The sequence below is a fragment of the Cygnus olor genome, chromosome 3, assembly GCF_009769625.2.
Source record: "Cygnus olor isolate bCygOlo1 chromosome 3, bCygOlo1.pri.v2, whole genome shotgun sequence".
NCBI classification, from domain to species: Eukaryota; Metazoa; Chordata; class Aves; order Anseriformes; family Anatidae; genus Cygnus; species Cygnus olor.
In genome coordinates, this window is record NC_049171.1 from 42,206,778 (window position 1) to 42,231,617 (window position 24,840).

Below are 24,840 nucleotides of genomic sequence, written 5' to 3' on the forward strand. Positions count from 1 at the left end.
TTCTGAAGACAAAAAAAAAAAAAAAAAAAAAAAAAAAAAAGATGTGAAGCAATGGCTTAAAAGTCCTCTTCTAGACTCTTAAGGCTGTGTCACTTATGATAGGTTATTATAGGTTTAAAGGTTGGACTAGATGACCTTAGAGGTCCTTTCCAACCTGAATTATTCTATAGGGAGAGCTAATACGTGATATATTCAGACACAAGATCCTTTTTTCAGTTCCTTGCCATGTGGTAAAGTTTCAGTCATCTGACCGTGATTTTTCTGTATTAAGTGTTTGATTTATGATAATTTTGAGACCAAGTCTGGTTAGCTATTTCCAAGGATAAAAATGGAAGAAAAATAGTTTCATTATTTTTTGTGGGTTTTGTTTCTGTTTGGGGGTTTGTGGGCTGTTTTTGTTTGTTTGTTGGTTGGTTCTTCGAAGTAATTCTTGGAATTGTTTAAGTAGCTCCAAACAACATGGAAGTAAAAAGGCTGAGATTTGATGTTTAGTATCGCTGCAGTTGTTATTAACAGGGAAAAGGAAAATGAAAAGGAAAAGGAAAACGAAAACGAAAACGAAAAGGAAAACTAAAACGAAAACAAAAAAAGGATGTAAGAATGCTCAAACTCAGCCAAGTGAAAAAAAAAATAGCTTCTCAGAATTTTAATTCATAAATGGTTAATAGTGTAGCTACTAACTTCTCTGGAAAATATATTTAAACTGAGAATGTTACATGTCAGACCTATGTAGACTGAGAGGGACTTTCCCTACAATTTCTTCTCCCATATTCTACAGGTCACTCTGGTCTCTAGCACTGGGAACCAAGAGCACTAAGACTGTCTCTCTTGTGCATTACATTCTCCAAGCTAATAATCAAGGTGAAGGCTGATTCGAATAAAAAAGAGACAAGATTAACCTACCTTATATTATTACAGCTGTTACATAAACTGGGGATTTATTGGACATTTCTAAGCTATTAGATTCTATGCAAGCCAATAAAGTTCACTTTCATCAGTAACTAATCAGCAGTTTAACTTCCATCACAGACAGGCCTGCTCGAACTGATTCATGAGTTCCTGACATAAAGTTTGACTACTGCATCTACAAAGTTACTGTACCTGCTATTGCCACAAAGCAAAGCTCCCAAATCAGAAAGTAAGTTTTCAAGATAATGACTTTTCTGCCTAGCAAACCAGTATGGTATGAACACACAAAGCAGGTCTAAAGGAAAGGAATAAAGAGTGAGAAAGTCATGTGGTAAGGTTCCTCCAAATGATTTAAAAACTAGGGCATGTAATTCTCATTGGGTTTTCTGAACTTTGGACTCTGTTAGAAAGAAACAAGGAAAGAGAAGTACTCCATTACTTCTCTCTAGTTACAGATCTATTTCAGGTGTTGAAAAATAGCTATGTTAGCTAGTAAGTTGAAATAGCTGGGCAATCTTTCCATTGTGCAGTTTGTAGGCACTTAATTTTGTGGAAAACAATTTCATTTCTGTCTTTCTAGTTTCATTCTAAGATTTCTTATGCACATCTTAATTAAGTCTCAGGTTTTCTGTACTGCTCGCTAACTTGTTTTGGTTTTATTTTGCCTGCAAAGCTTTTGACCTCTTTTGCTCATTCTATGTTTTCATGTCAAAACCAGTTACAAAATGTAGTTAACTTTGGCTTTCTTAAAAAAAAAAAAAAAAAAAAAAAAAAAAAAAAAAAAAAAAAACTCTAAATAAGCATGAGATTGAACTAAAATTTAATTATTTAATTATTGGAGGTAGGATAAAAACCAGGGTACTTAACAAAAACAGCTACAGAAATAGATTGTTGAAGCGGAAGAGACGTTAGACCTAGACATGTCATGTTATTATTGTTTGAAATTTGAAGCAGCTGAGCTTTGATCCTGCAAAGGTATGCTCAGAGACTTGGCTTAACTCACTAAATCAATGGAGCTCTTTGCAATGCAAAATGACAAGCAGGTGCTCACTTCTTAGTATTGTAGCCTAAATGTTCATATGAAAAGCCACAGAGTCACTGATGAACAATTTTTAGAGAAGCCATGGAAATCATATTAATTTGAACTCCATGTAGTTCTCCGCTTATGTTTTTTGTCAAAAAAAAAAAAAAAAGAATATGTAAGAGACCATAAGAGACCATCACCTTTCACAATGTACTTCCACATGACAATTGTTCACCACAACCTGTCTTCTGATGTTTTTGAACCATTAATTGACATTCCACAGAAACTGATGTAAAAACAATTTCAGTTATTTATTTCTGTGGGCTTTGGCTCACTGAGTAAATTTACAGAAAAAGAGTCTCTTTTCTTGTAAAGAAATTTGGAGAAAATAAGACCATGGTTGTCCCAGCACTGACTCTCAACATGCTTAATCTCTGTAGTTACCTGCTTCCATCTGAGCAGTTCTCAACAGCTTAAAGGTAGCAGACAGGGAGGGTTTAGTAGACAAGCCATGAATACAGTTTGGGCAATGAGTGGTATAGACAGCAGCTCTGTGGAGAAGGACTTGGGGGGGTAGGTGGATGAAAGACTCAGCATGAGCCTATAGTGTGCAGCTGCAGCTCATAAAGCCAACTGTATTCTGGGCTGCATCAAAAGAAGCATGGCAAGCAAGTTGAGGGAAGAAGATTCCTTCTCTGCTCTCATGAGACCCTACCTAGAGTGTCGCATTCAGCTGTGCGGCCCCCAGCACAAGAAGGACATGGACCTGTTGGAGTGAGTCCAGAAGAGGGCCACAAGGATGATCAAAGGGCTAGAGCACCTCTCCTATGAAGACAGGTTGAGAGAATCTGGAGAAGAGAAGGCTCTGAAGAGACCTTATAGCAGCCTTCCAGTACCTAAAGAGGGCCTACAAGAAAGATGGGGAGGGACACTTTATCAGGGAGGGATAAGATAAGGAGTAGCGGTTTTCTAATAAAAGAGGATAGATTTAGATTACACATTAGGAAGAAATTCTTTACTATGAGGGTGGTGAGGCACTGGCACAGGTTGCCCGGAGATGCTGCAGACACCCCATCCCTGGAAAAGTTCAAGTCCAGGTTGGACAGGACTTTGGGCAACCTAATCTAGTGGAAAGTGTCCCTGCCCAAACCATGGCAGGGGGTGGGTCAGGGGACTAGATGATCTTTCTATGGTTCTGTAATTTTCAGTTCTATAGGAAAATACACATAGTGCTAGTGAGACTAGTCTGGTTTTTGTTTTACTTTTTTTTTTTTTTTAATTTGCTTTCTTAACTTTTGGCAGAAATGGAAAGTGATAATCTTGGTTTATGAAGGGGTAATGAGACTTGAACAGTATGAAAACAAAGAAGTCCAAACAAGCATTTCTTGAAACTGTTTGTAATTTCAAAAGTTGTCATTTTTAAAAAACAATAGTTTTGTTTGTTTGTTTGTTTTTGCTTTTAATTCAGTGTTAAGTGTTTCTGTATTTATTCATTCTTCTTCACTACTCCTCTTTCTCTTTCTCATCCTTCGCTGCCAGACTATAATGAAATACCAATGGATATTTTTCTCCAGAAGTTTAAGGAACATTTTGATATTTTTTATTATGGATAAGTTCCTTTCCTTACCCATTCCATTCATGTATTTGACTTAGGAATCTTCTATAGGGCCTACTCTAAAACTTCTGGTAGTGCAGTAGTGTCAGATAACACAAAGGTTCTTTTACAGTTTTTATAGAGGTGGAATACTTTAAATCCTGTGCATATACACAGAAAAATATCCTTTTTGCAATCTAGCTGTGTTGTCTGGGTAAGTGTTACAGACTGCACCAGCTTTATCATTCTTTTGGTGGCATAAATCACTTCTAAGTGAATGACATACTAACAAAAGGACAGGTATCTGTTGTTTGGCACTGCACTTTTGCAATATTAAGAGCATTTCACTTCAGAGAAAAGTTTCATACAAGTGGATTTAAGCATTTTATAAATCTCTGCAAGAAAGGTCTTCTGCATATAAAATCTATGCTACATCAATTAATCTTCTTAGGTAGATGAGAGAGATATGTGGCAAAAGTCACTTATCTTGTGGATAAAACATTTTACTGTTTTTAAGGAATAATAAGAGGAAACTGTGAGCAGGCAATAGCTGTGAGGTATATAGTTCACCCTTATACATACAGATGAAAATTCTGGGGCCAACACAGGTGAGGCTTGTAATGTGTAGCACTATAGAAGTGTAGCAGAAATACATTGCTGCTACATATATCAGAGACAATAGTTCTCAAATTCTATAATAATTCTTTCCATAAAGCTCAGCCTGTCTTCACTGTTTGCATAGAATATATTTTTCCTCTAAGGTCCTGTGGCCTTGGGTAGTTTCCATTCTGCTAGTAAATAACCTGATCATGCAATCCCTATTCAAACAAATCTGGTTTTGATTTTTATTAAGCCTGTTCTGCTATCTGTCATATTTACCTAAACATAGCTGCGGTGTCTTTAAAGGACTGAAGATACAGACATGAATGCTGGGCCAATATTCTTCTAAACCTTGATTTGGGAAATGGTCATGAATTCTTTATTCAAGTAGAACTTCCAGAAAGAAGCTACATTTTTTTTCACAGAATCTCTGTAGGTCATCTGGTCCGATCCACCTTTTCAACCAGGGAATCATAATCATTCATTGCCTTCTTTCCAGAAGAAGTCGCAATATATCAAAGGAAATGTCTAATTAAAATGTCATAATTAGCTGAGCAATACAAATTGATTATCATTTTAAAAAATGTTGAAAAATAAAAGGGGTATGATCTTACATAATATTATATTAAAATTTTATTTGTCATTTTAGGAACTTTATTAATTTATCCATTGGATACTCAACACAGAAAATTTTAAATATATCATGTATATTTTACAATATATAATTAGTATATATATATCATATAGAAACATTCTATATACAACTATATATTTAAAATATATGTTATTAGTATATTGGGTATTATATTTAACCCAATATACAGAAAGCTACAATAAGATTGTCCACATTCAGCTATTTAAGTTGATGCTTATTTCATACAGTGGACCAGATTATCTTGAAGGTCTTTTCCAACTTTAATGATTCTGTGATTCTATGAGGAAGGTGCTAAAAATTTTAGTACCAATAAGCAGGTGTTAAGAAAGATGTGTAATGTGACAACTTTGCCTTTGTCAAAACAAAAATCTGGCACTTGACTCCAAATTGTGCCTTATAATACTCTAGATCAATATTCTCTAAATATATACAGAAAGACGATTATGGTCTTAATTTTTTTCCTGTGCTTAACTCTACACATGTGAGTAACAACTCAGTAGAACTGCCATCATGCAATTTACTAAATGTTTGTTGTGGTTCCTTTAGAAACTTAGCACATTAAGGAATGGTGACAGCTTTTCAGTATTTTGAATTGTAAAGAAACACAAAGTGATTCTAGTTATTCATTTATACAAAATGCTTGGCTTATACTGTAAATTATGTTAAAATCTATTTCATGTCTTGAAGTTGGAAAGTGTTAAACCTTTTTTTGTGAGCTAAGTAGATTTATATCATAATTGTTACATAAAAACATGAAAAAAAGAAAAATACAGAGAAATAGCAAAAGCAAAAATAGCAAAAAATTGAAAATGAAAAAAAAATCTTAGATATGATGAATGCCATTTCAGATAGAAGGGTGAATTAAATTATTTGATATTTTAAAAATAACAGAGAAAAACTTGTGGTGGAAATAGATCTCAGCTGTTCTGATGAACGATGTGCATTGGCTGTCAATCCTCTTCTTAAGGATGCTGAAAGAGAATCTAGGTTCAGGTAGCGGTTTTTATACACATATAAAAATAATTGTAATAACAATACTAGCAGTTCACATTAGTCATACATTTCTTTAAAAAAAAAAAGTTCATTTTGTGTGCTAGCTGAATTTATAGGAATCAAAAGGTGAAAAATGTTATAGAAAGTGAATCACTTTCAGTTCTTAATAAAGACCACTATGCAGTATAATGTAATCTTTGTAACAGAACATTTGTAAGTCTTGAGTGGTTTTTCAGTAATATTTAAATTGACACTAGAATTTACAGAGATGTTCATTGGGATTTTTTGTCCCTGTTCAAACAAAGAAATGATCAACAACTAGCAAGTTAAGGTAGAAGGGCTTTCAGCTCTCAAGAGACTAGTCCTGTTTTTTATATCATGCAGCCTGATTCCCATCCAGAGGATTTACATAGTATCAAGATAAAAAAAAAAAAAAAAAAAAAAAAAAAAAAAAAAAAAAAAAGTTTTCTTGCATGAAGTTGGAAAAAGTTTAACCTTGCACAGGTTTTCTCAGCAGACCAGAAGCATCCAGGGAGCTTGTCATTTGGAGACAACGTAGATATGCCAGTTAGTTTGGGTCCAAAGCCCTCCAAATAATTTACATGTGCTTGTTGCTAAGTTCATAATTAGTTCTGCTGAGTTTAGTGTGACTACTCACAAGGTTCAAATGGAAGACAAAAAATAAATCCAACAACAAACATTTCCTACTCTAAATTCAAGGTAGCATCCAAGCCTCACAGAAGGTTTCTTCTACTCTCAAGTTGAATATTTTAAGGCAATATATCTAGGCCGGCTCTATGCATGGGAGAATCGACTTCTTATCTTTACAATTACCTCCAGGTCAAACAATATATTTGCTGAGTACCTAAAATAAAGCACATTGGCAGGAAACCTCCAGCACACTCTTTCTCAGGTGAATGTCATAAACACAAAGCTCTGAGCTCATAAGATTTGAAAGATAAAAGCCTTTCAGGGTTTGGTCTCATGCTTACTCTTTTTGTCTTTTGTTCTTTGTATTCTTGGCTGACAAGCTAAAACAGGGAAAAAAGAAAAGTGTCCCCCCCCCCCCCCAACATCTTTCCATAATGACTTACTGCTTGTTGGCTTGGACGCTTTTCTGAGACCACTCACTCCACTTGAGTTCTGCACTCAAACAGACATGTGCCCTTCCCATCATAGGAAGCAAAGACCAGTCAACATCCAGCTTGGTAGCCATGTTCAGGAGCTGGGCTTCAGGTTCTATAGTCTAGTTTAAGAGAGATGACTAACTACCAAGTGCCTGCTTGTAACAGAAAAAGAGTTGTAGATTCACCCTCCTCTGGACTCGTTTAAGCACCAAATTGTTTTACTTGGTGATAGCTGCAAAATGCTCTTCATTCATTCAAGGGAACATGGACACCTGACTTCATATTGCAACTTTCACTTTTCAATGGAACTGTTACACTTGGTTCTCAGTGTGTAGGATTTAGGCATTCCAGCATTAAATTGCAGTTGCCTGAGCCCTTTTCTAGTTCTTAAAAAAGATAACACTAAGCACTGTATTCTTCTCTCCTCCATTTTTTTCTTCCACTAGAAAAAAAAATATATATATATAATAATAATGATAAAAATACCCTTGAGAGTTACATTATAATCAACATACTACTGAAAGAAAAAAAACATAATGCTACTGAGAAAAGTCAGAATGAAGTGGCTATTTTGCTGCCTGCAGAAATCCATAGAAGACACATATGAGTTCTGAGCAGACAAAACTGAAGTTAACTCCTGTGCAGGATTTATTTTAAAAAGTGTTTAAGATGATTTCACCTCAGAGATTAACGCTTAAAATGAAGAGAATTGAATAGTTGCAGGATGGAAAGCTGATTTGTGAAACATAATCTGGGATGGAAACTTTCAGTTTGGGAAGGGATTGTAGTATGCTAGGGTAATTTTAGGGCTATTTTGCATTTAGATAACGCACCTGTGACTTGATGGAGAAAACTGATGAAAAAAAATGGGTAAGGAAATTATTTAACTCAGGAGCAATGCAATTATTGAGAAATAATTCATACAAGCAGCATCCCTTGGATTGGTAATATATGCTCTTTAACTTCTACATGTTGAGCATAAATGCATTTTATAAAGCATCCTTCTCACCCGTGCTCAAATAGGACAAACACAGACACAGAATCGTCTAGGTTGGAAGAGACCTCCAAGATCATCTAGTCCAACCTCTGTCCTAACACTAACAAGTCCTCCACTAAGCCATATCACTAAGCTCTGAATCTAAACGTCTTTTAAAGACCTTCAGGGATGGTGACTCAACCACTTCCCTGAGCAGCCCATTCCAATGCCTAACAACCCTTTCGGTAAAGAAGTTCTTCCTAATATCCAACCTAAACCTCCCCTGGCGCAACTTTAGCCCATTCCCCCTCGTCCTGTCACCAGGCACGTGGGAGAATAGACCAACCCCCACCTCTCTACAGCCTCCTTTAAGGTACCTATAGAGAGCGATGAGGTCTCCCCTGAGCCTCCTCTTCTCCAGGCTGAACAACCCCAGCTCCCTCAGCCGCTCCTTGTAAGACTTGTTCTCCAGATCCCACACCAGCTTTGTTGCCCTTCTCTGGACTCTCTCGAGCACCTCCATGTCCTTCTTGTAGCGAGGGTCCCAAAACTGAACACAGTACTCGAGGTGCGGCCTCACCAGAGCCGAGTACAGGGGCACAATCACCTCCCTAGACCTGCTGGCCACACTGTTTCTTATACAAGCCAGGATGCTGTTGGCCTTCTTGGCCACCTGAGCACACTGCTGGCTCATATTCAGCCGACTGTCAACCAATACTCCCAGGTCCTTCTCTGCCAGGCAGCTTTCCAACCACTCATCTCCCGGCCTGTAGCGCTGCTTGGGGTTGTTGTGCCCCGAGTACAGGACCCAGCACTTGGCCTTGTTGAACTTCATACAGTTGACCTCAGCCCATCGGTCCAGCCTATCCAGATCCTCCTGCAGAGCCTTCCTACCCTCAAGCAGATCGACACACGCACCTAACTTGGTGTCATCTGCAAACTTACTGACGGTGCACTCGATCCCCTCATCCAGGTCATCAATAAAGATATTAAAGAGAACTGGCCCCAGCACTGAGCCCTGGGGGACTCCACTAGTCACCGGCCTCCAACTGGATGTGGCTCCATTCACCACAACTCTTTGGGCCTGGCCATCCAGCCAGTTTTTAACCCAACACAGCATACGCCAGTCCAAGCCACGAGCAGCCAGTTTCTTGAGGAGAATGTTGTGGGAAACGGTGTCAAAAGCCTTACTGAAGTCAAGATAGATCACATCCACAGCCTTCCCCTCATCCACCAAGCGCATCACTTGGTCATAGAAGGAGATCAGGTTCGTCAAGCAGGACCTACCTTTCATAAACCCATGCTCACTGGGCCTGATCGCCTGGTTGCCCTGCAAGTGCCGCATGACGATATTCAAGATAATCTGCTCCATGAGCTTCCCTGGCACTGACGTCAAACTAACAGGCCTATAGTTCCCTGGGTCTACCCTCCGGCCCTTCATGTAGATGGGCATCACATTTGCTAGCCGCCAGTCGACTGGGACCTCCCCTGATAGCCAGGACTGCCGATATACGATGGAAAGCGGCTTGGCCAGCTCCTCCGCCAGTTCTCTCAGTACCCTCGGGTGGATCCCATCCGGCCCCATCGACTTGCGTACATCCAAGTGCTGTAGCAGGTCGCCAACCATTTCCTCATGGATTATGAGGGCCACATCCTGCTCCCCATCCCCTTCCACCAGCTCAGGGTACCGGGTATCCAGAGAAAAACTGGTCTTGCTGTTAAAGACTGAGGCAAAGAAGGCATTGAGTACCTCAGCCTTTTCCTCATCTTTTGTAACTAAGTTTCCCCCCCGCATCCAGTAAAGGATGGAGATTCTCCTTAGTCCTCCTTTTTGTGTTGATGTATTTGTAAAAAACTTTTTTTGTTATCTTTAACAGCAGTAGCCAGATTGAGCTCCAGATGAGCTTTGGCTTTTCTAATTTTGTCCCTGTACAGCCTCGCAACATCCTTATAGTCCTCTTGAGTAGCCCGCCCTCTTTTCCAAAGATTATAAACCCTCCTTTTTCTCCTTAGCTCGAGCCACAACTCTCTGTTCAGCCAGGCCGGTCTAGTTCCGCGCCAGCTCGTCTCTGGGCACGTGGGGACAGACCGCTCCTGAGCCATTAAGATTTCCTTCTTCAAGAGTGCCCAGCCTTCCTGGACTCCTCTGCCCTTCAGAACCTCCTCCCAAGGGACTCTGCCAACCAGTGTCCTGACAGCTCAAAGTCAGCCCTCCGGAGTCCAAGACAGCGGTTTTACTGGTCCCCTTCCTGACTTCGCCAAGAATAGAAAACTGAACCATTTTGTGGTCACTCTGCCCAAGAAAGCTCTCGACCACCACATTTCCCACCAGTCCTTCTCTGTTTGTGAACAGAAGGTCTAGCGGGGCACCTCCCCTGGTAGGCTCTCTAACCAGCTGCATCAGGAAGCTATCTTCCACACTCTCCAGAAACCCTACAGAGAAAATCCCTTCATTCAAAGGAACAAGGTTAGAACACCTTCACTGTCATGCCCACACTGCAGAAAAGAAGAGAAAAGATAATGCTGACCTTCATGGTAGCCAGGACAGTGTCCTCACAAGTTCTAACATCTCAGAGGCTACGTGCAAAGTTAGCTGTCTACTCACAAAGTACTAAGCTAATAAATAATATGATTAGATTTAAAGAATTTTGATTGTTTAGGGGATTCGGTAAGCACTGAGCAAACAGAAATCATCATAGGGAAATGTAGCGCATGTTGGGAAATACTTCGTAAATAGAACAATTGTATTGTACACTGGAAAGGAAAGGGAATAAACTGAGGAGAAGTAGTGATTGGTTTAGTGCGCAGGCACAGGGAGGCTCTGTTTCTCTTATACGGATGACCCACTCCTTCCCACCTTCAGACTGGTCTGCCATGAGGAAATATTTGCAGTGTGCTCAGACAATGCACACCTTGTAGAAAAGAGTGACCCTTTAACTCACTAAAGAAAGTTTTCAGTTCCTCCTTCTACTTTGTCTTTGTTGCCTTGATAAGGCCATCTCTGGCCACTTATTCCTCCAAAGTGGTTTACAGTGTGTTCTCCTGCCACTGCTACTAAAACCCACAACTGATTTTTGTTATTTGCTCTCCTGGCTTTTTAACCAGTCTTCTCACTGCACTCTTCTGCTTATAAAAAATGCATCTGCCAAAATAGTCTTGTCAGTTATTATAGTATGCTTGCCTCTGTTCTGAAGCTCTACTTTCTTGTCCTATTTCCTACCACATCAGGGTCAGCCATTGTGTTTTTGACATTGCACATCACATCACCTTGGACCATGTCCATCTTTATTCATTCTTTTGCTATGGAGGCAAACATCTTTGAAGTTTCTCTGAGGTAGCCTCTTAATCCTACAATAGATTCCTAAAGTTGATCCATACTGAGCCAGTTGATCCGATTCTCTTCCCGTTAAGACCTAAGGACACAATGTTTGGAAAGAAGTACTCTGACATAAATTCAAGAGCAAACCAGATGTCTGATATAAATCTATTTTAAGCTTTCTAAAACAGTTTGGACATGCATACTTAAATACATGATCTTATTTCTGCTGTCTTTGTTTTTCTTCCTATCTTTTGCTGCATTCTTTTACTTTACCTTGGTTCAGACAAAATATTCCTTGTGGCAAATTTTCCATGTGTATGTGAATCTTCATGATGCAAATACAGTCAAATTTCTGTTCAAATGGGTTATTGCAGGAACCTACCAACATATATGTTAATTTCCATATTATTATAGAAACTATAACTGAGTTGTTCATCCAAGCACACATGCTTCTGTAAAAGAAAGGGTCCTGTGCCCGTGTGTTTCTTGCAAAATGCTAAAGAAGTTTGAGCCACCTAAACTCAGTTATAGAGTAGGCTCTGTGCATCATCTATTACATAAGTCATCACTTTTAACACATAAGTGTGAGGCAAATTCCACTGAACTAGTGGAATTTATAATAAAATATTTTGGATACAACAAAGTATTTATGATTTCCATATAATGTAAATTTTCTGTGCATGGTATTTGCAAACATTTAAAAAAAAAAAAGTGTGACAATTTTTCTGGTGATATGCAATAACAGCTTATTATAATGTTGTACTCATCAGGAAATGAAAAATTCCATTTGCAGTCTTAACTTTACTGTTTTCTACATATGTTTTACAGTACAGATGCAAATTACATGTATTTCATTATTTCTCAGGTAATGCAATGTCCTCTAACATTGCCTTTTATCTACATATTAGCTAATATTTTCAGAAGAAAAATTAAATTTGTCTCTAAAACAATGAAAAAAAAATCTTAAAAACCCAGTCTGAGAACCCAGTTTCATGGATGCAGCTGAAGAAACTTACCTCCAATTATTCCATTTATTATCCCTTAGAGCATCAAACTTGCTAGCCCAGTCCACATGCTCACTTTTGCAAGTAGAAAGTCAAAAACACCTGAGCAAACACATATGTTAAGCAGCTTGACCTTGACTGTGTACTACATACTTTATATTAGTACATACTTTATATTAGTGATATCTTTATAAAGTGTTGTTTAAACAGAGTTAATGATTCCTAGCTGAGATCAGACTGAGAGCTGATGTGATATGAGGTGGAGCAAAGGCACATGCTCACTTTGGATTTCCCTGAGGGGGTAAACAGAGACATTGTGAGAAAATTCTGTTGGAGGAAAGGAGGTGGAAAGAAATGCCCTTGGTAAGAACAGATAGGTGGTAGGTTTTGTGCTGTTATCTATTTTCAATATTTTCTATAAGACACTGCCCAGGGTATCCAGAAAAGTCCCTAACTGGGACATTTCACTGTAGCAGCAAGTAGATGTTAACTCCTTTTTAACTTAGTATGTTTTTCTGCATTACAATTTTGACCTTATAAGCACATATTTAATGAATGTTCTTAATTTTAAGGTAAGGGTATGCAGCGTCACCATTGCAACCTGGAGCTGTGCTCCAAAATCCCCCGTGTATTTATGGCAGGCCTCACTGCATCTTCAGCAGTCCAAACAGTTTTAATGCAAGAGGCACCACTCACTTGAAATCCTTGCCTTGCACAGCCAAGAGCTGGGAATATTCAGAAGGCTTTGTCCTCAGTGTTGCTGGTGAATTTGGCATAATCCAGAGAAAACCAGAGGCTAATCAAGAGCAATACTGAGGCATTTAGTGATACAGTCAATGACAGCAAAATCTTTTAGTGTGAGTGAAACATAGAAAAATCAACTTTTTTTTCACATTGTTAACCTTTAAAAAACCAAAACCTTCTGCTTAAGTTTGAAAAGACCTAAACAACAACTGAAATATCTAAAGGGTTAAAAATGACTGGGGAATGAAAGAAAGGCTATGAGTCTATAAAATCTTACATTTCTCATTTTTGGTTGTTTCCCTAGAGTCCAGGGCAGAAAGCTATGGCAAACATATAGTAAATCTGGGTAGACAGAATGCAGAAAAGGGCTAAACATGTTGTGCCTTTTTGATATTCTAACTGCATTGCCTCCTTCTGTTGCTTCTAATCACATCTGACACTCATTTAGTTAGATTAATCTGATAGATTGCAAATGTGTATCCAGGGTTGCAAATGTAATTGACATGTGTTAAAAATATAATCATACTGGTCTGAAGTATATGTGTTTTGTCCTCTTAAGGGCAATCCTAATTTTTTGACCTGTAAGTCAAAAATAGTGTTTTTGGTTTGCATTCCAAGCATTTGTAACTTTATTTACTACATTGGTTCAGATTTGATATTTTCACTTGTCATGGCCGGTGGCTGTGATGTACGTAGCTGTCATTCAGTAGTATTAAATCGTACTTTTTTTCCTCTCTGTATTATTTTTTTTGTGAATTTAAGAATGTTCACATCAAAAAATGGGTAATTCTCTTTGAGCTTGATAGAAGAGATTATGGTTCTGTTCCTAAAATCGTTGTTTTTCTTCATCACTGTAATATTTATGTATAGTTTTGCATGTTACCATGTCACTTTACCTGACAAATATTAAATCATCACTTTAACCAAGTAAGTAAGCTGTAATTTCCATACTTTCTTAAGTATTTTATTCTGATATTTTCTTTGCAACAACATTTTCATTAAGTATATTTGAACCTGTGTTACTGAGGATTTATTCTATTTCCTGGATGGTTATTTATTTATTTCTATCATTTCATATTTGCAATGCTCTATTTGATCCTGATTCTGAAAGGTGGAGAAGATTCGTATATCCACCACCCTGCATTCTTCTTGTATCAGCTCAGCTTAGTCTATAGACAGGGTGTAGAACATTTCTGATTTCATCACACTTCATACTTCTAATGACAATACGTTTGTGTAAAGTTCACAGAGCAGATTAAACATAGACAGGAAAGTGTCCTAATCCCTTGGTTTTATTTATTGTTACATTTTTTTTTTTATGATAGCATTAGGTTTTTCTCTGTGTTAAAGATTTTTTTTATTTTTTTATTTTTGTATAATGGCTTTAGATTTTTCTGCATAGATTTTTCTGTCCTTTAAAATAATTGTTTGGGGAGTTTGCTTTTATTTTGAATCAGCAGATCAGGCTTTCTTGCTGTTATGAGTCAGAATAACACTTTGTAGAGAATTTAGCTACACTCAAATCCCATTCATTTCTATTCTATGTGAGTAAAACTCAAGGAAATTTTGTGTAATTTTTTTTTCTGGCTGCATAATGTATGATTCTATGTCTGAGCAGCAGTCATACAAGAACCAAATTGCTTCAGAGGTACTCCTGCTCTTATTTTTTATGTTGTGGAACCTGTGAGTCTTGCATTTGCTCATTGAGACCAAGAAACACAAGCTTCCCCAGTCAGGTAGGGGTCTTAATGCTTGTTTATAGCAAGGCAGGCTCTAGGGTTATTCAGAATAAAGCTTCTGACCCCAAAGGTAATACAGATAAGTAAAATATCAGGAGAGATTCAAGCCAAAAGTGAAAAGTCTTTCCTGTATATGGTGTTTATATGGGTTAGGGTATTTTAAATGATCTGTGTTTATATTGTCACAGTGTTCACTGAAAGTGAGGAAATAAGAAAGGTCATTTTAGACAGTTTATTCTATTGGGATTTTGTTGGACATCAAGCTTCAAGAACCTTACAGATTGCTTGTTTCACATTGTGTAATCTTTGCTTGTAGCATCACTGTAAGATCATAGGCTAATTCATGCCTTTTACTCCTGGGTGAAAAACTTTGGCAGATGGTCTCACAGCTTATCTGAGTAACCATCCTTTCACCAGGGACCTCTTTCTTACAAATGAACCATTTGTAAAAATTTCATATTAAGCTACGTTTGATAATAGCTGCTTTTTAGTGGCATCATCCTCAGACGTAAGAGTTAAAATCACTGCATTTCAGTATCATCTATTCTAAATCTGTTGGGTGCCTTGCTAAGAAAGAATGAAGTTTTGCTTTCTCTTTTTTCTCCAAAGTATTTGCATGAGCTCTTAGTTCTCCAAGCTGTGCCTCAGCACTACAGTTAAAATCACTTTTCCTTGCACATATGCGGGAGCACACCACAGCTGAGCTGTGAGCTAACCTGGGCTTTGCTGTGTGCCATGCTTGTGATAAGGAACAGGTATTTGTATGCAGGACTCATCTTAGGATATGTTCACGAGGATAGCAATCATCCACTCAGTGTCTCCATTCCTTTTAATACCAGAAAGGATACATGCCACCTTCCTCTAGCTTGTGTTGATAAATCAATCAGGTGGGAAGTTCAGCTTGCTCAGCTGCATCAGATATTTGAAGAAGTTGAAGACCTTTATCAGCACACTCCAGTTCAAAGTAATAATCTGCAAAGTACAGCCGATAATGTCAAGAAAGCGTTTGAATTAAGAAGGCCATTTAACTCAATATATTGAATACAACTATGTTGAAAATTTTTAGAGATGTTTGCTAGCAATTACTTGTTGATTTAAAATGGCAGTACTTTTACATCATTAATATTGCTGTGTAATTGCTGAACAATTCATCAGCATCAGTTAGAGTACATTTCATACACATTTGGGGTATATATGCAGCCTTCTTCTTTTAACTGCTGACTGAGAGGTTTGCATAGAATAACATCTGAGGTAGCCATATTCAGCAGCTGTGTTGGACAGATCCGTACTTCAGGAGCCCATCACCTTCAAAACAAATCTTGTCAGTTGCCTGTAAGTATAATTGCCAGCTCTGGCCAGAAGCAGTGTTTAGTTTATTTATTTATTTATTTTGATCTCCAGGACCTGCATTATAAGCCTGTAGTGAATGTACCGTGTGTTTCTGTGTTGGATTTTGTTGGTTGGTTGGTTTGGTTTGGTTTCTTTTTTGTTGTTGTTGGTGGTGTTTGTTTTAACTATTGGATTGTGATAAATATCTATTATCTGGAAGATACTCATCCTTCTGCAGAACCGGCAGGTGGGAGCAACAAAGGTAGACTTGCACAGTACTGTTCTCTGCCCCTTCTGGGAGTACTTTGGGCATTAATTAGATTTAAGAGCCAAGAGAAAAACTTTACATTTGTTTTTTAACACATTTCAGGAAGAGTAGTTGTCAGATGCAAGACTATAAAAAATTAATATTTTTCTACAATAAAATAGCCAGGCTACTATCTGAGAGTTTGGTAATAGCAAAATAATGTTAACCATTCACAATATGCTGTAATTCTAACTCTGTTCTGTCTGAAGATGTAAATATTAAATAATCCTCACAACCTCTCAGCAAGCTGACCGTCATTATTTCAATTTTATAGATAAACTGTGGAGCAGAATAATTAAATAATTTGGTTAAGGTCACACAGCAAGTCTGCTGAAGACATGAAAACAGAATCAAACTGTTGATTCTGAGTTTGGTACTTTAGCTACAGAACAGTCTTTTCCTGCAAAATCTCTCTCACTTATGATACATCTCATGCATAGTCTAAATTAGAAGCATCATTAAAAAGGGAAGTTAATTACCTTCTCTCCTTTAAAAACTATTTTCTGATTTTAATATTGAATACATTCAAGCAGTTTTCTCATGTGATTATGATGTGAAAAAAAAATCTAAACACAAATCTGAAAATAATCATGCTGTTCATGTTTTCATGGTATAAATAGCAGAAAACACCCACGGTAACTTTATTAAGACAAAGAATTGTAAATATGGAGGTTTAATTGGATACAGTTTTCAAACATATCAAAACCCTAAAAGGCTAACATTTACATTCTCCCTAACATTTATTTATTGTACATGACATTTTAAGTAAACCTGTTGTTATGAAAATTAAGAAACTGTTTGAATGACTAGAAACTCTGCATTTTCCTAGGGCACCTAAAAGCACCTTGTGTAACAATTTCTAAAAATTTTCATTTTTAATTTAATATTTTAATTAATTAATTTAAAATTAATTTAATTAATATAAATTTTTTTCTTATTTTGAAAAGCAAGTGCAAGGTATGGACAAGGCAGAATTTGAAGGTATGAATGTAAATTAATGAACAGTACCCAGAAACTTTAGAAAATTGCCCTGGCAGATTAACTGACTGTGACATAAACAGAAAACATTTGATCTTTAGGCACTTCTAGAAATAGACAGGGAGATCGCTCACCGATTACTGTCTCAGACTTGGTATGGGGAAAATTAATGTATTGCCAATTAACAGCAGTAGGGCAGTGAGAAACTCAAAACAAACTAAAAACACATTTCCCTCCCATCCACCTTCTTCTACATCCTCTCCCCGAGCGTCTCAGGGGAATGAGGGCTGTGGTCAATCCCTGATGCTTCATCCCTGCCGCTCCTTCACGGTCACTCTCTGCCCCTGCTTCATGTGGGGTCCCTCCCACGGGATGCAATCCTTCCCGAACTGAGCCTGCAGGGGCTGCCCACAGGCAGCAGCTCTTCCAGAACTGCTCCCACATGGCTCCATACTGCGGGGTCCATCCCCCAGGAGCAAACTGCTCCAGCATGGGTCCCACATGGGCAGCAGCTCCCCCCAGACCCCCTGCTCCTGCATGGGCTCCTCTCCATGGGCTGCAGCCCTGGCCCGGGGCCTGCTCCTGCGGGGGCTCTCCATGGGCCGCAGCCTCCTCCAGGCAACATCCACCTGCTCCACTGGGGGCTCCTCCACAGGCTGCAGCGTGGAGATCTGCTCCATGTGGGACCTGTGGGCTGCAGGGGGACAGCCTGCTCCACCAGGGGCCTCTCCACAGGCTGCAGGGAAACTTCTGCTCCAGCACCTGGAGCACCTCCTCATAGGATCCTCAAATCCAAATGGATTTTCCTTGTGCTACCTGCATACTCAGACCCCATCACCAGTTTTGTCTAAGCTTTGCGAGTTGGCATGGAGTTAGAGGAAGAACCTCTATTTGACAAGTAGCTGAAATTATTGATTTACAATAACACTAATTAAAATGTGTTTTGTTTGAAAATCTGAAGTAGAGATTTACACCATCTCCAGGCCCTCACATGAAACTGCTTTATTCTGTGATGTGTTATAGAGTGAGGATGTTCACCTCCACAGCCAGAATAGCTTGGTCAGGTCTGCTGCAGTAGTCAAGTATTTAAGCTTCACTCTGGGATGCACAGAGAGCTTCATTTCTGAATGCCTCCTTATGGCTTAGTTGTTAGGCTCTTGCTTGAAGATAAGAATCTAAATCAAACACAGAAGGGATTTGGATTTGATTCTTCTGTTTTCCAGAACAGCGTTATATCCAGCTGCAACTTGCGTCCCCCACCTTCCAACCCAGAAAGGACTGACCTAAGACCAAAAGAGGGTTAATGATTCTGCATTCCAAGGGGAAGTAAGTTCTCTCCATTCTCTCAGAGAAATAAGCATATACTCTCCTAGATAGTTATCTTATGATGAGATGTATGACTTACTGAGAAATCTCTCTCTCTCTCTCCTTTAATATGAGATGTAGATTATATGATCAACTTAGACACCTAATTTTTAAGATAGTGATGTCCCAATTAAAATGTCTAGGTTAGTTTTGAAAATTGGGATAGATTTCTAAAGCATATAGATGATAGGGTCTTTTGAAAATGGTACCCTTAGCACTTCTGCAAAGAGGACCCTAATGCACTTCATTGACTTGGGACTTTATATTATATATGCAACATATTCTGCAAACTAAATTTAGCATTTACATTTCTCAAGGAAGATTTATATGAGAAAGCTAAGATTCATAACAATAGTTTAAATTATAACTGTTTTTAAAACCATTAGATGTATTAATAAGGAATTTTAATGTGGCCATCATTATGAGATGCAAATTGTAAGATGTAACAATTTATTTCTGTGTTACATTAGAATTCATTATATTTACTTAATTTATAGTTTAAAATTCAGTGGTTTGCTTGCATTCTGTATAAAGTAGGTATAACATACTATGTAAAACAGTTATAAAATACTATAAAAGAAGCTTTAAAAATTTAATTTTATACATGAGTCTTCAGAGAGGAATGGAAGCACTTGTTGACCCTTAAGATTTAATCTTCTGATTGTTACTTTTTTTTTTTATCTCTTTCTTTTTTAATTCTCTTAAGAGATTCTGAAATAATATGGAAATCATGGGTTTCACTCTTCCTTATTGCCATTATGACTATGTTATAAAACAAGATTATGACTTTAGAAAGAATGTGTTCTTACAGATTTGCAATGGGCAATTTTAAAGTTACTATTCTGAAAAAGGAGTTTCCTGTGATAACAACTGTAATTCATATGTTCTATCAAAAGAGCTTTGAATTGAAAATCATGGTTTGGAGACGTAATCTGAAACAGCTGAAAAGAACGCAGGAAAGGACAACTTCTACCTTGGGAAGTGTAGAGTCCATCACCATTAGAAACTTTATAATCCTTTCCAAAACAATTATTTCTTATTCTGTTTTAATAGATGGTATAGTACAATACTAACATGCAGTAACGGGGTAATATGGGACATATCTCCATAAATACATATATATTTACTAATGTATAACTGTGTCACAGTCTACTTTTTTGTTGTTTTCTTAAGATCTATGCCAGATAAAAATACTTGAATTGTCACTGAAAGTAATGAAGAGATGAAGAGAGACGGTTGATACTACCTACTCCTATATCTCAGAAAGTGGAATGAAAGATTGGGTTATATTCCTGTAGCAAATATATCTTCATTTAACGTTTGCCTTTTTATAGCATACTGACTGATCTAAGCATACGATATAACACAAAGGGAGAGGAAATGTAAAAATAATAGCTGTACTGCATATCAGCTCTGAGTGTATTTACCTACTCCTCTCTTCCTCTGTACCCATCAGTTCTATCTATCCCTTCTTTATATCATCCTGAGACTAAGAAATGCTTCTTCCAGGTACTGAAGCCATACCAGAACAGAGGTTGCTTCTACCAGCCTAAAAGTCTTGGTGTTCATCAAAGAAAGTGCACGGCAGTCTTTCAGATGGCAAGGCCTTCACACACAAGTGCCTAGCAATGTGTGATCAACTAAGTGTGCCTTATGAGAGAAGTCACAATGAGAGAACCTCATTGTCCTTTTGCACAAATTAACAGAAACCTTAAGAATCTCTTTTTCATAAGGACTGTCATGATGTTTGTGCTGTGTAAGATCTGTGCTGTAACACTATTCTGGCCATACTCAGGAAGCAAGCTAGCTCTGCCCTGGGCTGTGTTTAAGGTCATCAGCACAGCTGGCCCTCTTGACATCATGCTAAAGGTCGGGTACATCAGATCAGCTAGATTACAGTTTCTGCTCACACCATCTCTGAACTAGAGTGGCTTGATTTGGGCTTATTTAGAGGGCAAGTAATCCATGGCTATAATCTGATGATATGGACCTATTAGTCTATCAGTAGAGCATATCAGAGTTTCTTCTGCAATCAGTGCGACCTACATCTTTCACATGACACGAAACTGATATTAAGATGTAGCTTGATAGACCATACTTTGCTTTTTATTTTTCCAGTCTTCTGGATCTCATCTGTGCTTATTTGCAAGCACAAAGCATCCACAGATTTCAATTAATCGGTTAACAGAGGATTCAGTCAGTACAAGGGAACCGATCTTAGTTACGTGATAATTTCTGTATGTACTTTCAGAACACTTCACAAAGAAGGCAAGTATTTTTTAACTTCATTTTACTTTCAAGGAAATTAATCAGGAAGAAGATCTGAATTGTCAGTGTCACCATCACCTGTCCCACCACTCAAGCAAACTAGGTATCAATGTCATCCACACTGAAACTGCGAGTATCCTCCTAGTTGGTTCCTCTTGTGTTCAGTCTCTGCCAAAACTATGATTATAGCTTCTCTTTTATGGTAGCCTAAAGAGTGCTTTTCTGTGCAAAGGGATTAAATTATATTTTAAATGTGTAAATGAATTTTTACTGAGATAAACTTCTCCCTGTTGGTCTAGAGGGAGGATTTTATTTGAGTGAGATAAATCTTTTGTTCACCACAAAATTAAATACCAGCCCAGTCATTATGCTTTCCACAGTTATTCTGAAAAAGCTTATTGACGGTTTGGCCAGGCAACAGTTCTAACTACACCCTAGAGATATTGTCATTTCCAAACCTATGCTGTAACAGCTAGAAATCCTTTAGGAGTAATGTTAAAAAATGATACCTTGATTAAATATTAAGGTTGAGAATCACAGGAAATTCTGTGGAAGAGAGTAGAATGTGAGTGGGGAGGATGTGTGCATTTGGGAAGACATGCTGCAGGTCAGCATCCTGATCAGTACAGACAGTTCTCAGGATGGGGGTCTTGCCCACAAGTGGATCCCAGATGTGCGAGCTCTGTAAGCATCATGATATCTTTTTTGAATGAAATCAGAAATCAGATGCTTATAGATATGTATAAGTAACTCTGAAACGGGGTGTTTTCTTTTCCATTTCTGCATATCTTTCCCCCAGCAGAATTTCTGTAAATTTTTTCACTATCACAAAATAAAACTGTTCTTCACCTTTCTTCATGTTATAGCAATGGGGACAGTGATTATAACATTGCAGGCAAACCACAGGCATTGCTCTCTCTCTACCAAACGGCAGTCCTGTACAGACAGCAGCGGTACAGTGTTCTCAGAGAAGAAACAAGCCTAAGGAGGGGTCCTGATCATCCCAGTGTCCCAGTCCTGGGGTACTCCAGAGAGGATGGGACTCTCCTCTACTGATGTTCGTGGACCAGTTGGGGAGAAAAAAGACTGACAAGAAACTGCAGAAAATACCTCACAGCACGTGCTATCTAGCATAGCCCTAGCATGCAGCAAAGCAGCACAGGAACATCTAACAAATGAAAAATTTCTCTGAATTATAGCAGTTATTATTCTGTGACAGTAATACAGCTAAAGCAATTCAGACCATACCCATTCCACCTCTCAGATGTGTTCCAAAATACAGAGAATATCACCCAAATATGTTTCTACTCTGAGCCTACTCAATTGCTGCATCAATTCCTAATGAAGTATCACAGCCAAGTGTACTCAGTATAATTTTGCTCCAAACACAAATTAGTCTGCAGTAATGGTTTAGATCCATGTGGCATTAAAGGAGGAAAAAAAAAAAAGGGGGGGGGGGGGGGTGGAAGCATTTTTTGGGACTATTTAAAACTTTCCATACTGAAGTCTTCTACCTTGAGAGAAAAAGAACTGAGTTCTGTAAGCTGTATTGGAAGTACCCAGCACTGAAACTCAGGAGCTGCTTTCCCACAATTCCTTAATAGGATTTCTTGTAATCAGTACTATATTTTTTTATCTTAGTTTTTGGGGTACACCAGGTTACTTTTTCAAGCTTTCCACTACAGCTGCAATTGCTAGGAACATATTTCCTTGGGAAAATGGAAGCTCTGGTTCTTGTGAATTCACAATGCTGTGGTTCCCAGGAACTTAAGGCAGGTGCAAGATTAGGCTTCCCATTCACTTGAATTAAAAAATAAAATAAAAATAAAAATGATAATAATAAATAAAATAAAATAGTGCATGCAGGGAAGATATTAACAGGCATAAAGTATATTTTTTCACCTTTTCTTTATGATCATTCACCATTATGTAGTTCCATGGGTGACGTGCACTGAACTCTGGCAATTCTCAGCCATATTTAATTGCTCCTCATCAGCTATCTAAGCCAGAGCTGCTCACATAGTGATGTGTACTTTCCTGCCATATTTAGCTGTTTAGATCACCTTTTTACAGTGCAGTTGGGATGTTGAACAAGCTGGGATTATTTAGAGATGTTGTTCTGCTGCTTGATTGCCATAATGCAGCTTCCCTCATCAGAGACATTTTGATTGGAAATCTGCAGTATGAGTCACAAAGGACAATGTTGATGTAATTAGGATGCTAAAATGACAGTGACAGAGTGTTAGTCGAGTTGTGGGTATGGCATTCAAATACTAGGTTTTATATTCTGTATTTACAATGGAAATATACCTTCAGACTTATGACACACAGTAGCAAGCATCTACCACCATTATTACAGAGAAAGTGAGGCTTATTATGCAGGGAGTGATAACAGTTTTCAGACCTGCAAAGCAAAAGGGAGAGTGCTGATGACCAGGAAACCCACTATTTTACTCCTATTGTTTGGAGTATATAGATCTTGATAGCTTAATGGTCATATCTAGACTGTGGCCAACAACCAGGAAAACTTCAACAGTAATTCCCAACTGGTAAACTAAAAACACGTTAAGTGGGATGCTTCCACTAAAAATACTAAATGGAAGTGCAGGCCCTGTGTTGGCTGGTTGCTGGGCCAGTGCAGGGCTCTGGGTCTGGCATACTGAGGAACATGGGAGAAAGTGACTTGGTTGCTCAGAGCAGCATCAGCTGCTGGCAGCACTGTCACCTGCATCCAGACTCTTCCAGAAGGACTGAGAATTCAGAGATGAACATAGTTGGAAAAGCATAGTGCCTCTTATTTCAAATGAGGCATTAACATAGTCATCTACATGAAGCCTGCAATCACAGGTCCAGAAAATATATGCAAAACACCACTGTTATAACCAAATTCATGGGATTTTAATTCATGCTCATTAATGGGACAGAGGCTTCACCTGAAAGCTCCAGTGACTTGGATCCTGCAGATATGTTTAATTTGGAGTGTCTGCTGCTGGGGGAACAAGGAGTAACTCCAGTAATGAGTAATGAGCAGAGTGAGCCCGGTACGGAGTGCATGTAAGATTAAGAATGAAGTCTGCAGGAAGTGTCAGGGATGTAATACATGCTGTACCATGTCTCCCTGAGAGTAACACACACTCATAGGCATGGAATTAATTTTGCATAGCAAATAACACAGAAAACCCATTGTTCTTCATGTCTGAACACATTTAAATAACACAACATAGCATATATATTACATAAAATATCTTTAACAAACAAGTACTGCTATCAACAAACCATCTCTGTTCTCCAGTCTTTACTCTGGACTAGCCTGGAGATCCTGTCTTTCCTGAGCACACTTAAAGTCATAAAGTTTCCAGATCCTTATCTGGCACTGATAATCTTTTCTCTCTCCCAGTGGAGTAGAGTACTAAAAGAAAAAATGCACAGCTTCCAGATGCTCTTCTCCCAGTCTTCTCATGAGCCTTTATTCCAACACTTCCCATTTATTTAATAATTACTCTTGGATTCACATGCTAGGACGTACCAAAAACATTCTAATTTCTGGTTTTTGGCCTTAAAATAGGAAAATACATAGACAACAGCAAAAGCCAATTGAAGAAGACAAAAAAGTGACATTGGTGGTATTATTTGGCTAGTTCAATAAGTTGTTAGGATGATGTTGGAGCTGCCAGATTCCCATAGCTGTTGTTAATTCTGAGATATAGCAAGGGTATGAGCTTGCCACAAAAATAAATGGAGTAAAGACAGAAACAGTGTCAAAGGAGGACAAAAAGGGAACAGTAGTAGTAGTAGGAAAAAAAAAAAAAAAGGAAAAGTAAGAGAGGCAGAGGCAGTTAATAGAGAGAGTTGGGGTTATTGTCTGTAGGAATTATGATGTTTAAGGCTGAGACCATGAAGCTCTCACCA

At 38.2% G+C, this 24,840-nt stretch overlaps 1 protein-coding gene across 3 annotated transcripts in view; it reads left to right on the forward strand.

Moving 5' to 3' along the window:
• Positions 1-24,840, forward strand: part of FUT9 (fucosyltransferase 9) — a 120,398-nt gene that overhangs the window by 68,501 nt on the left and 27,057 nt on the right. For 2 of the 3 annotated variants that reach the window (XM_040552946.1, XM_040552945.1), the window contains exon 2: positions 18,522-18,624. The exons of the other annotated variant lie outside the window; for it this stretch is intronic. The gene's annotated coding sequence lies outside the window, so the exon portion shown is untranslated. The remainder of the gene's footprint in view (positions 1-18,521; positions 18,625-24,840) is intronic. 3 annotated transcript variants of the gene reach the window in all.